Consider the following 17,203-nt stretch of genomic DNA (forward strand, 5'->3'; position numbering starts at 1 on the left):
GCCAATAACATTAGTTTACTCCTAAGTCTAAACGTTATATGATGAAGAATAAAAAAGTGATTAGTGCATAGAAGCAAGTTTGTACTCATTGTCAGTGTTCCCTAATCGAGCCTTTTCGCACAGCCAAATTAATTGAAAAGATCAAATTAAGATTTTAATTGAGAAACTCGTTTTTCCCTCTCGAAAAATTATTTGCTCACCGAAGTGAAAATATTAATAAATCTATTGATTGATGTGTCGCCGTCTTGTGGTCGCCGATATCACGAACTTCAGTTTCAGGCATCTAATAGTCGGTTATCATGACGCGATAACGGTCGCCATTAAAGGTTACATTCTCATCGAGATCATTTTTAAAGAAATATGAACCGATAATTCTACCGGACCACAAACCCTACCAGTTGGTTTTTGATGGTTGAATTGGCAGCTCTTGAATCACAATCTGCCTTTTTCGCTTCCTTGACAATACAGTGGAACTTCTATAACTCGAAGATCTTCAATGATCGAACTTTAGAATTGGCAATAGCGTTTAGAAATCAAATTTCATACAAATTTCATTACGTCGAAGTTTTCCATAACACGAACTCTTGAAGTGGCAATAGAAGTAAAATTTCATACAAATTTTCTTCCAGAAACTTTTCGAACTGGACATGATATAAAATTTAAAATCGTACTATCGAGGCAGAATTTTAAAAGAAATCCTTTATAACGTATGGAGGCGAACAAAAAATATGAAATTACACTTATGAATTGCATAAATCATGTAACAAAGGCTTGGGATACCAGACGTCAAGAGCCAAACCATAGCACACTGCCACAAACAATATTACAGTATACATGTTTTAACGTATTTACATAAAACTGTATTCGAAATTAATAAATAAAATGTGTTTAAATGAAAAATTGTATTTTTGAAAAATTGTATGTTTTAATGAAAATTCTATAACTCGAAGTCTCTCTAACTCGAATTTTTTTTGTGGATTATGGTGATTCGAGTTAGAGAAGTTCCAATGTATTTGTTTCATGAACGTTAAAACATTGTTGGCTGAATAATTAAAATGGTCCATTTCAATTTCAAGGGTGTCAAAAGAAGGTATTCACATAATATTTTATGAAACCTTATGCTCTTGCCAATGAAGTTCCCGCTGGCATGTGATGGGGATATAACTGGATTAAACACATGTTATTTGTCAATTTATTCATTACACAATACTTTTTTATTAAAAACGAAAAATTCACTTACGCACAAATAATTGTCAGCAACCGAAAGCAAATCAACAAAATAAACGAAGAAATCAAACGACAATAACGAAAGATTTAACAGCTGGTATTCCAGATAACTGGGAGGTCCATATTTGCCTACTTTACTATACTTGTTTACATACCCATTGAGCCAGAAATGGGCCTCATCGCTGAACAAAATTTGGCTCGAAAACGTTGGGTTGCAGTACCTCTACTTAGGACACTTTGTAGTATTAGATAATATACATAACACGGCTTAGCACAGTCTAGTATACATTCAAGATAGGGTGTTATTTTCAAAATATTTGTTTTTTGGTCTTCTATTGTTTTTTGATGAAACTGAAGGTCTACCCGCCGGAAATAATAAATGATGTGAGATCATATCGGTAAGTTGCCCACATTAGCTTGAGGAGGAACGTCGCGTGAGTAGGTATGAAGGAAGTCAAGGAGTAATTTGTAAGCACGAAGGATTTAATTGGTGAGATTAATTTATTGACAGAAGGAGTATTCTGCTGTAAAAACGCACATATAGATTGTCGGATTAAGGGAAGGCGGTAGGTGTCCTTGCACCCTAACCAACTGGTCCACCAACTCTTTTGTGGGCCAAGACGAAGTCTTACTGCTCAAGATCATGCAAAGAGGCAATTATAGACCAGCAGGAGAAAATTCAGTTAGTATCACCTGGTCATATAGGCAAATAAAGAAATGAAAAGGCGGATGAGTTGGCCCGCCCGGATAGACCAAAAAACTTCATATTTTAAGCAAAGAGAATTAAGAAATGTCATAGTGGTCATCACGGGCACTTACCTCTAAGGGATCACCTGCAGATACTTGGTATAGTAGAATCGACAGAATGCAGAGCGTGCGCGGGGGATGATGAGACGATAGAGTACTATCTATATGAATACCCAGCCTTCAGTCGTTTAAGAAGGGACACTTGCCACGGCTCCTAATACTTTAACCTAAGAGGAATTTGTGCAGCTGGGACAAAAAACTTAGAAGTCAAATAAACCCAGTTGTTTAGGTGACGCTTATTAGTGTACATCTGGAGCGCATAATGGACCTAATTGTGGCCCAAGTGCGTCCACATGCGGTCAGACCCACTTTGCCTTCGTTTTAAACCAAATTAATCTATTACTTACATTATTTTTAACCTCATTGTTTTGATCTTATGTTATACCTGAGACATACATGTAGTACATATTGTAGTATGCTTCAGAAACCATATGTGTATCACCGGTGTTCCGAATTTTGTTGGAAAGCAAATGGTGTTTCGTACTACAATACGGAATGTTTTCTGACATTTTGACATACAGAAAATAAATTAAATTCAAAATAAACTGGAATCAAAAAACAAAATTTGAGAAAAATGATGTGAAAATTTTAATGATAATGGAAAATAATATTTTAAGATTGCTTGAAATTATAACTAAGTCAGGATCAATTTTCCTTGAATTTATTTGTATCAGCTGATGGATGTAAACATAGTACAATACTACATGTGTGTCACTATGCTGGTACATGGTTTCTTGAGCTTTTATTGTCGTACACATTGTAGGACGGAAACCATATGTTTGTCTTAGGTATTAATATTGTTATGATACAAATATATACATACATATGCATAAATTACGATAAATCGCCTTTTCAATGCTCGGTCTAGTGCAGTGTATACTAAGGATTTTTTCAATATACTTAATGTAACCAGTTCGAAACTGCGAGCCACTTCCAACAGGACAACGACCCCAAGCAAAAAGCCAAAATAGTTCGCTTGTGAATCTTATATAACTGACCTCACACCAGAACTAAATCAAGTAGAACACCTATGGAAAAGACTGAAAGATATTGATCGAGAGATTGGAGATCACCATGCAACATCTAAACCTACATTTGAGGACGTGCCACTGGTAGAAATGGGACAAAATCGGAGCTGTTGATACCTGAAAATTGATTTATTGGATGCTGAAGCGCTTGAAGGTAGTCATAAAGTCAAAAGAAAATCAAAGTTATGAACAACTGATATTTTACATAATTTTTGTTAATTAATTGTAAGTGACGAATAATTTGAATACACATGAATTAGTACATAATAAATTTTATTAAATTTGTTTTATGGTACAAAGGAAAAAATTAATTATAATAACTGTGAAACATTTAAAAAATTTTATTTCGATTAATATCTGGGCGTGGCGAACCTTCAAAGGGTAAGTAAGCATAATGACGAATACTTTTGTCCATGAAGTTGTAGATAATTTCGTCTACCAACATCAACAGTTGCTACTTTGGACTGCGTAGGCAATTGAAAAGTAAAGTCCTCTCTCGACGTTCGAAAACTCTGCAAGTCGCTCATTATTCCATTCTTGCTTTATGCTGCAGAAGTGTAGACGATGTCGACATTTGATGAGACAGCAATTTGAATTTTCGAAAGAGGGGTTGTGGGAAAGATTTATAGTCCTTTAAACATTTGGCAACAGCGTATACCGTAGACGATGGAACAAAAGGTTCCTCGAGTTATACGAAGACATTGACATAGTACAGCAAAGCATGCCCGCTTTGAAAGTGTTCGAAGTGCAGTACCCGCTGTTGGAAGCAGAGAAATAAGAAGACCTCTATTCCGCCTTCACTAGCAGCAAAATGATTATTAGAGATAGACAGGTACTCCACTGATCAACTTTATTACATAAAATGGCAGACTTTAATGTACGATGCCGTTCTATTAGTTCATTACACGTCGATTTAACATCTCTTCGAAATATTTTAGTAGTTCTTAATGAATTTTAGTGTTTTTGACGGTTTGCTTTAGTGAGTTAATGTGGGTGGGGCGTGCTTACTATTGGGTTTCACCCAATTCCATGGTTTGTGATGGGATACTAATGGGCTTTAGCTTTAGTAGTTATATACAAAAAACCTATTTGAGGGCGAGGCCACGTCGCTTTTAGAAAAAAAAATTACATCCAAATATTTGCCAAACATTTTATAGCTGTTCGGTTATCGCCAATTTATTGTCGTGGCAATGGTCCGATTTCATCCATTTGCGATAACGACGCTCTCCTCTAGGGGATTTAACGACAGTTCTACGACGGTCAATTCTGAATATCTTTCGGTTTTAGTGTTTTCCTTTTTATACTTTCGCAACAAAGTTGCTAAGAGAGTATTATAGTTTTGTTCACATAGCGGTTGTTTGTAACACCCAAAACTAAACGAGTTAGATATAGATATATATTATATATACCGAAGTGATCAGGGTGAAGAGTTGAGTTCAGATCCGGATGTCTGTCTGTCCGTCCGTCCGTCTGTGCAAGCTGTAACTTGAGTAAAAATTAAGATATCTAAGTGAAACTTGGAACACATGTTCCTTAGGACTTTCGAAAATAGGCAAAATCGGTCCACTGCCACGCCCACAAAATGGCGAAAACCAAAAACATATCGGAAATCGGATAATAACCACGCCCACCTCCCATACAAAGGTTAGGTTGAAAATTACTAAAAGTGGGTTAACTCACTAACGAAAAACGCCAGAAACACTAAATTTCAAATAAGAAAAGGCAGATGGAAGCTGTACTCAAATTTTTGTACAAAATGGAAAATGTGCGTGGCATCGCCCATTTATGGGTCAAAAACCATATCTCTATGAGGACCTCGGTGCTTCTAACCTAATATTAGGGTTTCCAACTTTCAATGGACTTTATACAATATATATGACGAATATGTGGGTAAAATTGTGTATTATATAATATTAATAAAGTTAAATAAATAAATTGCGAGAGTGTAAAATGTTCGGTTATACCCGAGCTTAGCCCTTCCTTACTTGTTTATATATATATTAGCCCAATTTGCCATAAAGTAAACAACACTATATTTATCGTTTTTCATTAATTTATTAGCTACAACCTTACACTCTTGTTGCCTCAAAGCAAGTAATTAAAAAGTAAAAAGTAAGCAGGGTACGCATGTGCATAAAAGAACATTCCAGAAATTAAAAAGCTCTAGGCAGAGAGAGAGAGAGAGCTTTTTCTCTTCCCAAGAAGATTTTTGTTCTGTCCATCTCTCATAGGGATGGCAAAAAAATTTTTTTAATCGATTATATAATCAAATGATTAATTGCAAGATTTAAAAAAATAATTGCAATTAATTGCAATTAATGTAAAAAAATCGATTAATTCCAATGTTTGCAACTTTGCGTAAAAATAAAACCAATAAAATATAGGAGACTGTATTCTTATTTCAAACATTCAAATTGTGTTCGTATATACACAAAAACAAAAACGGAAATAAAATTAAAATATCATATTAAAAATTCATTTGTCTTAGCATAAAGGAAAATATATTCATTGAATATATTCAGAAAATTTAGAAGTCTGTTCAACCAAGTTTGAAGAAAAAGCAATTTCGATAAAATTTTTGTTGTCAAACGATTGCGTTTTTCGGTCGCAGTTGCACCCGCTTTTGAGAAAAGCCGCTCAGCTGGTACTGAGGTACCAAGTAGATGACAATACTTTTTTGAAAGTCCGTACAGTTTGGGTAAACGGTTTTCATTTCTTCCCAAGCATAAATAGTGTTTCGACTTAGTTCTAATACCTGACAATTCAAATAAAAGCTCAATTCATCTTGTGGAGATGTAAAATCGTTGTCCTTCCTCCTTCTTGTGTGCACTAGAGTGCACAAAATGGTGTCAGTGTCATCATCACTTAGGGAAACATTGTCTTTACTCCAAGATTGCAGAGTCTAATTTGTACACATATATTTATATATACATAACTAGAAGAAATTTAAAATGTAATACCGATTGCTCCGACTTACCACCAATTTGCACGCTACAGTTGCATGCTTTAATTTTAAATGCTGCAACATATTTGAAGTGTTATTAGAAAATTTTAAATTTTTGCAGCAAAGTTGACATTTAACGTAGTTATTGCTTATTTTATTAAAAAAATGTCCACACTTCGCTTTTAACTGGCGCCATTGCTCTTCAAACAACTGAACGTAAAATGCGTTTGACTTAACTGTAAATGCAGTGTTACCAGACATTCATTTGTTGATACTAAACTACGTTGACATATTAGAATTTAACTATGTTTACACCGTTTGCAATTTCGACCCTTGTAGCTAACTTAGATGAACATAAAATGTATTAAATTTCAAAATGCTGTTTGCGATTATTTTGCAATTACTGGAGTAATAGTCGAGTTACTAATTGGCTTTTATAGAGATGTTTTGGAACATGTGAACATATGTTATTCTAGTAAGTTATAGGTAGGCGTTACATACTTTTAGGGCACTTCCATGCAGTGCCGCTCAAATATTTTAAGTTTCAATACCTCTAAAAAAAATTACACATATTTAAAGATACAAGCGGAAAAGTTTTCTATTGCAGTTGCTTTCCAGAAGTGTAGTGGAAATGTAGGACTTGTTTTGATGACAACCAAAAGTTCTTCCTAATATAAGCCTAGGTTTGCAATTATTATTATATATATATATATATATATATATATATATATATACATATATACTCGTATATTTGGCGCCAACTGGTAACACCAAGTGAAGCCAGGTCACTTTCCTCTTGGTCTTTCGAACGGAGAGATGACTTCACTTTTCAATTGTCTACTCAGTCCAAAGAAGCACCTATTGGCTAGTGTGATTTTGCCTTGGATTTCGAGGCTGACATTGTTGCTGTTGTTTATGCTGGTTTCCAAGTAGACGAAACTATCTACGACTTCAAAGTTATGACTTTCAACAGTGACGTGGGAGCCAAGACCCGAGTGCGCTGACTGTTTGTTTGATGACAGGAGATATTTCGTCTCCACCAGACCCATACGCTTCGCTTCCTTATCCAGTCTGGCAAAAGCAGAACAAACGGTTGTTGCTTCCGATCATATCAATATCGTCGGCAACGCCAGTAATTGTAAAGAAGATTGTACCTTCTCTATTTTTCGGGAAATATATTGAAGAAGTCGCACAATAGATAGCGGCAAATAGGCAGCTCCTTTTCGTGCTATCGAAGGCAGCTTAAAAATCGGTGAAAAGGTGGTGAAAATCGATTCTTCTCTCCCGGGTCTTTTCCAAGATTTGGTGCATGGTGAATGTCTGGTCCGTGGATTTTCCAGGTCTAAAGTCACTTTGATAAGGTCCAATTAGTTCGTTGACGGTGGGCTTTAGTCTTTCACACAATATGCTCGATAGGACCTTATATGCAATGTTGTGGGGTTTCCCTTTTTATGGATTGGGCAGAGCACACTGAGGTTCCAACTATATTCTACAAAGAAGCTGATGCATGCACTTGATCAGTTCTTCGTAATTGAATAGCTCTGCCAGCAATCCATCGGCCCCCGCCGCTTTGTTGTTCTTCAAGCGGGAAATAGCTATTCGAATTTCTTCATGGTCGGGTAATGGAATGGGGAATCGGATTCGCAATCTCCTGGTGTTGTACTTTCACTGCCATTCAGCAGTTCCGAGAAGTGTTCCCTCCATAATCCCGGTATGCTCTGAACAGCCGTTACCAGATTACCTCCTCGGTCCCAACATGATAATACTCCGGACTTGAAACCTTCTGTAAATCGTCTCATCTTTTCATAAGATTTTCGAGCATTACTCATATCGGCCAGCTTTTCATACTCACACATTTCGGCCTCTTTCTTTTTCTGTTTGCAAATGCGTCTCTCTTGCCTCTTCAGCTCTCGATACCTATCCCACACCGAACGTGTTGTGGTCGATCGCAACATTGCGAGGTAGGCAGTCTGTTTTCTCGCCACTGCGGAACGATAATTCTCATCGTACCAACTGGTTTTTTGGCGATGCCGTAGACCAATTGTTTCGGCTGCAGCGGTATGCAATGAGTTTGAGATGCCGTTCCACAGCTCCCTTATATCGAGATATTGGTGAGTGCTCTCAGAGAGCAAGAGTGCAAGTCGAGTAGAAAATTTTTTGACTGTCTGTTGCGATTGCATCTTTTCGATGTCGAATATTCCTTGTGTTTGTTGGCGGGCGTTCTTTGCTGCACAGAGGCGAGTGCATATCTTCGCTGCTACCAAATAATGGTCCGAGTCAATATTTGGTCCTCGGAGCGTACGCACACAGGAGACATGTCTTCCATCTATCACAACATGATCGATTTGATTGCGCGTGTTTCGATCATGGGACAGCCACGTTGTCTGATGAATTTTCTTGTGCTGGAATCTGACACTAGAGACAACCATATTTCGGGCCCCAGCGAAGTCGATCAGCCTCAAGCCGTTTGGCGATGTTTCGACATGGAGGCTGAATTTTCCGACTGTTGTGCCAAAGACACCTCTTTACCCACCCTAGCGTTAAAATCGCCAAGCACGATTTTGACATCGTGGCGGGGGCAGCGCTCATAGATGCGTTCTAGGCGCTCATAGAAAGCATCTTTGGTCACTTTGTCCTTCTATTCCGTTGTGGCGTGGGGGCAAATCAGCGATATGCTCACTTTAGCTCGCCTCCACACGGATGTCTGTTGGCTACCCAGGGGATACTTGGCCTAACACCTGAAGTCGTGAGCTACTTGAGTCATATGCAAAATAATCGTTCCTGGCCACTCCCAAGTGAATAGAAACTTTCCTCACTTACGTGAACTTCCACATATGACCCCATCCCCCAATGGTTTTGCATTATTTCATATCATTTCTCTTGGTGTGCTTTTGTTTTTATATTTATGTCAGTGGTCGGCACGAGAGGAATTGTGACTGCAAAGGTGAGCACGAAATAATTAATACCCAGTGAGAACTCCGTAGCCTAACATTTTATGAATGTTTTTAATTTTTTCATTTTTGTTCTAATTTATTCATTTTAGTTATTTTATTATTTAAACAAATATATTAGAACACAAAAGCATTAACTTTTCTGTCTTTAAATAGCTTAAAACCATAAATATAATACATAACATAAAACGACATTCATAAAAGTAGGCATTTCGCGCAGGGCACTTATAAAAAGTGCCATAGCCATGCGCGATGTTTACTCGTTGCTGGTTCGACAACGAATGAAGTGCTGAACACAAAAACGACGACTTCATCTTCTATGTGTTCAGCACATCAATGATAGAGCGTAAGCGTACGTGTGAATTGAGTCGGCACAATTGTGGTATGGAGTGCCGACCACTGATTTATGTTATCAGACATATTTGTTATAAGCGTCTTTGAATTTTAAATTCCCTGCTATATAAGTATGAACAGCTTTTCTATAAAAGTATACTTTCTTTAAGGATATGTATTTGAGTATATACATATGTTGCATACTTTTAAGCGCATCTTTTTGCTAAGCTGTTCACACTTTTGATCGCCTTCTTGCAGTGTCAGTACCACTGGAAAAAGTTACAAACATACATACATACAAGTGAAGCTAATAAAAGCATATTAAAAATGAAAATAATTGAATGTTAAGCCAAAGAACTAGAACTTGGACGAAGTAAAAGAACAGGGGGAATTTGTTTCTAACTTACATTGAGTTACTGCCGTCCCTAAATAAAAGCGTGGAGTGGAACGTTTTTTACCGCACAGCGTTAACGCCCGCGTGGCATCCCTAAATAAAAGCGGCAACTTTACGTCAAATGTCAACACTGGTTGCTTCAGTTGTGATTTTCTTATTGTGAAAAGAGAGAAGTGTGAAGAAAGAACAATAATTTACTTGAATTGCAATTTTAAAGTTTCATTTTTCAAAGTATACTATAAAAACGTTATTTAAAAAGAATAATTTTATATTATGGATGACATTGATGTTCTGGAGGATTTATTTCTATTGAATATGATTGCACGTGGACAACGCTGTGGAAATCAAGAGATTTTCAGAACACGTAAAAATCATGGATTTTGCTCAAGCGGTGTTAATGTTTTAATTAAAAAGAACACAGAGGTATTTGTAAAATCAACAAGATTTACGCATGAACAGTTCAAAGTATTATTAAATTTTGGTTGAACCATGGTTACGAAAGTACTCGCGCAGGAGTCCCATTGAGTCAGAGCAGAGATTGTACATAACCTTGAAGTAAGTACGATTAAGAAAAATGGTTTAAATTATTGTTAATTTTATGTTATTTCTAGTTATACTCTCGCAACAAAGTTGCTACGAGAGTATTATAGTTTTGTCCACATAACGGTTGGTTGTAAGTCCTAAAACTAAACGAGTTAGATATAGGGTTATATATATCAAAATGAACAGGGTGGCGAGAAAAGTTCAAATCCGGATGTCTGTCTGTCCGTCCGTCCGTGCAAGCTGTAACTTGAGTAAAAATTGAGATATCTTAATGAAACTTGGAACACTTGTTCCTTGGCACCATAAAAAGGTTAAGTTCGAAAATGGGCGGAATCGGACCACTGCCACGCCCACAAAATGGCGAAAACCGAAAACACTTAAAGTGCCATAACTAAGCTATAAGAAACGCTATGGAAGTAAAATTTGGTATAAAGGATCGCACTATGAAGGAGCATGTGTGGATGTAATTTTTTTGGGGAAATGGGCGTGGCCCCGCCTCTTACTAAGTTTTTTTGTACATACCTCGCAAACTACTAAAGCTGTATCAAGGAAACTTTCTAGAGTCGTTTATTTTAGGTACTACCTTATACATTTCAAAAATGGAGGAAATCGGATTGTAACCACGCCCACCTCCCATACAAAGATTATGTTGAAAAAGTGTGTTAACTCAATAACGAAAAACGCCAGAAACACTAAATTTCACATAAGAAATGACAGCTGGAAGCTGCACTCAGATTTTTTTACAAAATGGAAAATGGGCGTGGCATCGCCCACTTATGAGTCAAAAACCATATCTCAGGAACTACTCGACCGATTTCAACGAAACTTGGTTTGTAATAGTTTCTTCACATCCCAATGATATGTTGTGAAAATAGGCCAAATCGCTGCACAATCACGCCTACTTCCTATATACCAGAATTTTAAGACAATCTGAATCGTTTACTTTACAATATATAAAGTAAGCACTAGTAAAGATATCGATGCAGAACTTTGCACAAATACTACGTTTATAGTGTGGCAGCCTCATTCTAAAAATCACCGAAATCGGACCATAGGTTGTTAAGGCCCCATATATCGAACATGAGGACCTCGGTACTTGTAACCTAATATTAGGGTTTCCAACTTTCAATGGACTTTATACAATATATATGACGAATATGTGGGTCAAATTGTGTATTATATAATATTAATAAAGTTAAATAAATAAATTACGAGAGTATAAAATGTTCGGTTACACCCGAACTTAGCCCTTCCTTACTTGTTTTATGTTATTTCTAGTTTCTTGGCTCATGGCAGCGCTCTTCATGTGTTATCTATGAAGTTTCGAATTGGACTAGAGACAGCCAGGTCCGTGGTTTTAGAAACGTGTGAAGTATTGTGGAGAATATTGGCAAGTATTAATGTTAGTCCACCTACTAATGCGGAATGGAAACAAATTTCGGAGGATTTTGGAATGCAACCAAATTACCACATTGTTTAGGGGCAATAGATGGTAAACATATGCGAATAAATTGCATGCCTAATTCAGGATCACAATATTTTAATTATAAACAATTTAATAGCATCGTAAGTATATAAGTGAATGATCAAAAAGGAAACTAAATAAAAATTTTGCACATATAGGTTTTTTACGTTTGTGGACGTTGGCGCATATGGCAGTCAAAGCGATGGCGGTGTGTTTCGCAGTTTGGAACAATGATTTTAAATAAATCTATAGATGTCCCAGTTGCAACAAATTTGCCCAACTCAGAAATAATATTTCCATACTACTTCGTGGCTGACGCCGCATTCCCTTTGAAAGAAAACATAATGAAGCCATATGCAAGTTACTGATGTCAGTAAAGAAGTGTTCAACAAAAGATTGTGTAGTGCTAGAATACGAATTGAGATTGCTTTTGGTGAAAAAAAATTATTCTCTACAGAAATGGAAGTATATTGCATAATTTAAAAAAAAATTTTACCTTTAAGGTATATTAACTTCTCGATGGAGAGTTTTGAGAACATTCATATCCTTTTCGCCGAAAAATGCAAAAAAAAGTATTAATATTAACAATTTTATTATATTAAAGATAATACAATTTTGTTTCTATATTTTCAGGTTTTTTGGCTGTACTAACAGCCAATACATCGATTCAATCAGCTCTTAATTTAAGAAATGATCTTTGTCAATATTTAAATTCTTCATAATACAAAAATCTATATTTAAAAATACAGTATAAACTCGGTAACCGCAACCCTCGATACACGCAACTCCTCGATTCATGCAACACTATAAAACATAGCATTGTAACCTTTATAAGTGCAACTACTCAAAAATATTGTCCTCAATAACTGCAACTTTACATCTAAATATGTTTTGCTTCAGTTCTTTTTTTGTCGGTTTCTTCTTATGGCATTTTTTTTGTTATATATTCAATATATTTTGTTATATATTCGTTGCTCTGTCGACTTTACTGTTTTTGTGTGTGTGTTAAGAGCAATTGTCAACAAATGACTTTTATTACCAGTTTATTTTGCAACGCGCCAGTAGTGTTTTATGTGTAAAAGTCATGGTGGTCACAAAAAAATTAATAAAACTCACAATTAAAGAAAAAACTGAAATTTTGGATAAACTAGAAAGTGGTGTATCGACAAAGCTCTTTGTATTGATTATAAAGTTCACAAGTCGACAATAACGAGAATAAAGAAGAAAAAAGCTTGTATACTTAAATATGACACAAATATGGAAGCTGGGCCAGGAAAACGGCAAACCTTAAAATCTTTTGAATACCCAAGAATGGAAAAGGCTCTCTACAAGAGGTTTTTGAAACAAAGGAGTGAAAATGTGCCTATATCCGTCGGTATCGTCAAAGCAAAAGCTCGCAAGCTTCATGAGAAAATAAAAGAAAAGACAGGATGTTTTCATGCAAGTAATGGTTGGGTATCTAATTTCAAAAAGCGATATGGCCTCCGCCACATAAAAAAGAAGCTTTCCCCTTTCCAATAAGACAGCGTCCGTCGACCCATTTGTAATACGTTTTAGAATTAAAATCAAGGAGCTTGATCTTTCTGCAGAACAAATTTATTATGCCGACGAGTCCGGATTGTTTTTCAGGCAGATACCAGATAAAACGTTGGTGAGCTTCAAGGAATCTGCTCCTGGTAGTTAGTAAGGAAAGAATAACATTTCTCGCAAGTTAAGCTCTTTATCATTGGAAAAGCAAAAAACCCTAGAGCATTCAAAAATTTTCAAAAAATACCCATTGTCTACAAGGCTAACAAGAACTCTTGGATGACTTATTTGTTTTTCGAAGACTAGTTTCATCATACGTTTGTTCCTGATGTGAGAAATACGAAATGTATTGAATTTTTGTTTAAAATTTATGTGTATTTTTTTGGATTGTTATAGGTACGTGAATTTCAAAATCAAAGGGACTTCCCAAAAAAGCCCTATTGGTCTTGGATAACTCCCCGTGTCATCCTAAAGACAATGAGATGAAAAGTGATGATGAAATGATATTCGTTATGTGTCTTCCACCTAACTGTACCGGGATTCTCCAACCAAAGCACCAAAATGTTATTAACTTAACAAAAGTCTATTACAAAAAAAGTCTTTTGGAGCATTTAATAGGGAATAAAACCCGATATATTTAAAAAATAAAATTTTGAATAAAAAAATAAGATTTCTATATCATAAAACGATTTTCATTTGTCATATTTCTTGTTATATATTTTTCCTCGCTGGGTGCAACAAACTCAATAAGTACAACCACCTACATTTCTATTAGTTGCGATTACCGAGTTCGTACTATATATATATATATATTTAGAAAAAATTAACAACTATTTACAAAGTTAGTATTTAATAAGTAGGAAAATTATAATTAATATTTAGAAAAAATTAACAACTACAGTATACTCTCGAAAAGTAAATCGATTGGTATTTTGTGTAATTTACTTTTTCGAATAATTTACTTTTCCAAATATATACATAAATTATGGCTGACTTCCTAAACGTCCGTATGCAAAGTTTTTATGCCGAATACTTTGCAAAGTTGCTTCTTCTAAACTTTGTATAAATGAACTTTGTAACACTGTTGCGTTTAGGCACATCTCTAATGCGCAAAAAATGGCCAAACAAAATATTTTGTTAGAAGAAATTTTTAATTTAATTGATATTCAAGAATCAAATTCGTTGTAATATCAAAAATACTTTTACAAAAACGTAAAAAATTAGCTGCATTATTAGTGCAGAAAAATGTGCCAAGGAGAAGTATACCAAAAAACAAAAAATTTTTGGAAACCATTATCGAGATGCCAAATGACGTGTTCACGTAGTCATTTCAGAATGCAAATCTCAACTTTCGAGGTAAGAAATGTTATTGCGTTATTTGAAATATATTATTACTTCATTTTCTAGAAATTATATTGTATGCTCGAATCATTATGGAATAAGTTGCCTAATAAACATAATATAAAACCTGTTATATTATAAAAATAGTAAAAAAGGTAAAATTTTCTTACGTTTCTTCTTCGGTCGCCATTGTAGAATAGAATTGTAGAATAAATGTATCAACAATGTTAGTGATGCGCCAATTGCTTTTTTCTGCGCATTTATCGGGCAGGGTTGCTATTAGGAATACGATACTTTGTCAAAGTTTTAGCAACTGCGTTTGGGAATGTAATACATTGTTCGATTGCAAAGCAAAATACATTTAGGAAGTCAGCCTATCTGTTTTTATAATATTAAATGCAATTTTAAACTTAAAAAATTCATTCATTTATTTGCTTCAATAAAACATATGGATTTACATGAAAAACATATTTACATTTACATACATACATATATATTTACTATGAAGAGAAAAAATCTTGAATATTCTTTTGTTTTTTTTTCTTTTGCAGTATATTTTCTGACCATTTTTGTACGACAATTCAAAAAGTCTGACACCTGATTTGCATCGTTTTCATTTTTAAACCAGTGGATCAAGTAGGAGAGTTTATTTACTAAAAAGACGCGATAAAGAAGAGAGTAAGTGTTTTTGCAACATCGTAAAAAACGCTGCTTGCTTCGTTTCGAATTTTTTATCACACTCTCTGAAAAGTAAATTAAAAAATTTAGTTTTTCAAGGTGCATGTGTAATCTTAAAGGTGATTAACATTTCCGCGATTATTTACTTTCTGAGAATTTACTTTTCGAGAGTATACTGTATTTACAAATTTAGTATTTAATAAGTAGGAAAATTATAATTAATATTTAGAAAAAATTAACAACTATTTACAGAGTAGACTAGTTAATAAGTAGGGAGATATTAATTTTTATTTATTTTCCTATTAACTAAATTTAAAATTTCTATCTCTACATCATCTACCTATCGAATTTGCTCCTCAGCATACCAAAAAAGTGTTGGTACTTATCTATTGGTTGTTGTTGTCGTAGGTTCTTCATATTTTCTCTTCATAACCAGAAGTACTTCTGTGAAGAGACCATCGCTGCTCCGTTTTCTACTTTTGTTGGTGCGGGTGGTGTTCAACAACTGGCTATTGCTGTCTTCGGACCATCCCATGCTTGTGTAAAAATCAGCGGAAACGTTGCTGGTTGTACTAAAAATTAAGAGTTAATATTTTTCTTAAATTTTTTACATAATTTATGAAATATATGAAACATTAATAACGATTTTTAATACCTGGCTGGTTCCATAGATTCCGCTAAAAATTCCATGCTTGCCGCATACTTCCAAGCAGGTCCAAGCTTTTGTTGAGAACCGGAGGGAAGATTTTCAAAATTTTCCACTTTATTTTCCATTCCTTAGATAAATGAAATATTTTATTAGTGATTCCTAAACATTTTTTAAATACATTACCTGACATATTTATTTCTTTGGAAATTTCTTCCCAAATCCGCTCTTTGTGTTTTATATCCTTGTATTTTGGGTTTCTTTTGCCAAAAAGACAAGGATTACCGTGAACAAATTCAATAATTTTTTCACATGAATTCTAAAATTGTTACAAAATTAAATGTTTACACTCGGACGAATTAAATTATTAATAATACTTACATCCATTTGTCACAATTAACTTCGCAAGTTAACTAATTTTAAAGTTTTCTATTATATATATGTGAATAGGTAGATGTGAGAGATAGAGATATGTGAATATATCTATAACTTTTTGCTGTTTTGTACAAATAAACTTCCCACGGGTTTAAATTTTCAAAAAATACTAATTTATAGCTTTTTTGTACAAACAAATTCCATAAAAATCAGAAATTCAAAAAAATAAAATGTTTCCGCTTTTTGTGCAAAAGAAATGCAGGAAATAAGAGAAATGGCAATTATTTCGTTTTCGCAGCCAACTTTACTTCTTAACGCGCTGTCAAAATAGAAAATTTCAACCGCTCAGCGTTGCCGTCGCGTTATTTCGGTATGCGCCATACAAATTGTATGGGCATGAGGATTTTTTGACAGTCATTTGCCGCTGACGCTTTTATTTAGGGAAGGCAGTTAAGCATTCCTGCGCCTATTGCCGCTGCGATGCCCAGCACTACTTTTTTTGCCTATGACGAATCCTAACTTTAGAAGCTCGTTTGCAGATTTCTTATGGCTAGGCTTCCTCTGGCATCATCACCTACATATGTATGTGCTTGCAGTCGCGGCGGTTCATGTAAATTTCGGATGGGTAGAATAAATAAAAGATAATAAATTCAAAAAAAAAAAATATGTATTTATTGCAAAAACAGTTTTTCTTCTCGGCGATTTTGCTATAAACTTATCCATTAAGAAAATTAAATCTAATTTTGATGCTTCATTTGCGTAAACGTGCAAAATAGTCACATTATTTAACCTGTCCTGGAGCGTGGTTGAGCGTAAATAAGATTTTGATGACGATTCCCGGCGTTATTAACATTCGCGCAAAGCGTATAAAATCAGGTATAAGCCCCTGACACCATTCGAACTCCTTGCAAAAATTTAAAATTTCTTGGAACGTTTTGACACTT

The 17,203-nt window shown here is 35.0% G+C and overlaps 1 long non-coding RNA gene across 1 annotated transcript; it reads left to right on the top strand.

Moving 5' to 3' along the window:
* Window positions 1-9,514: 9,514 nt before the first annotated feature.
* LOC128922977 (uncharacterized) lies at window positions 9,515-15,238 on the top strand. Its single transcript, XR_008472126.1, has 4 exons — window positions 9,515-10,239; window positions 11,506-12,264; window positions 12,326-14,575; window positions 15,112-15,238. It is a non-coding gene; the product is annotated as an uncharacterized LOC128922977 (long non-coding RNA).
* Window positions 15,239-17,203: the final 1,965 nt, after the last annotated feature.

The sequence above is a fragment of the Zeugodacus cucurbitae genome, chromosome X (assembly GCF_028554725.1).
Source record: "Zeugodacus cucurbitae isolate PBARC_wt_2022May chromosome X, idZeuCucr1.2, whole genome shotgun sequence".
Lineage (NCBI taxonomy): Eukaryota > Metazoa > Arthropoda > Insecta > Diptera > Tephritidae > Zeugodacus > Zeugodacus cucurbitae.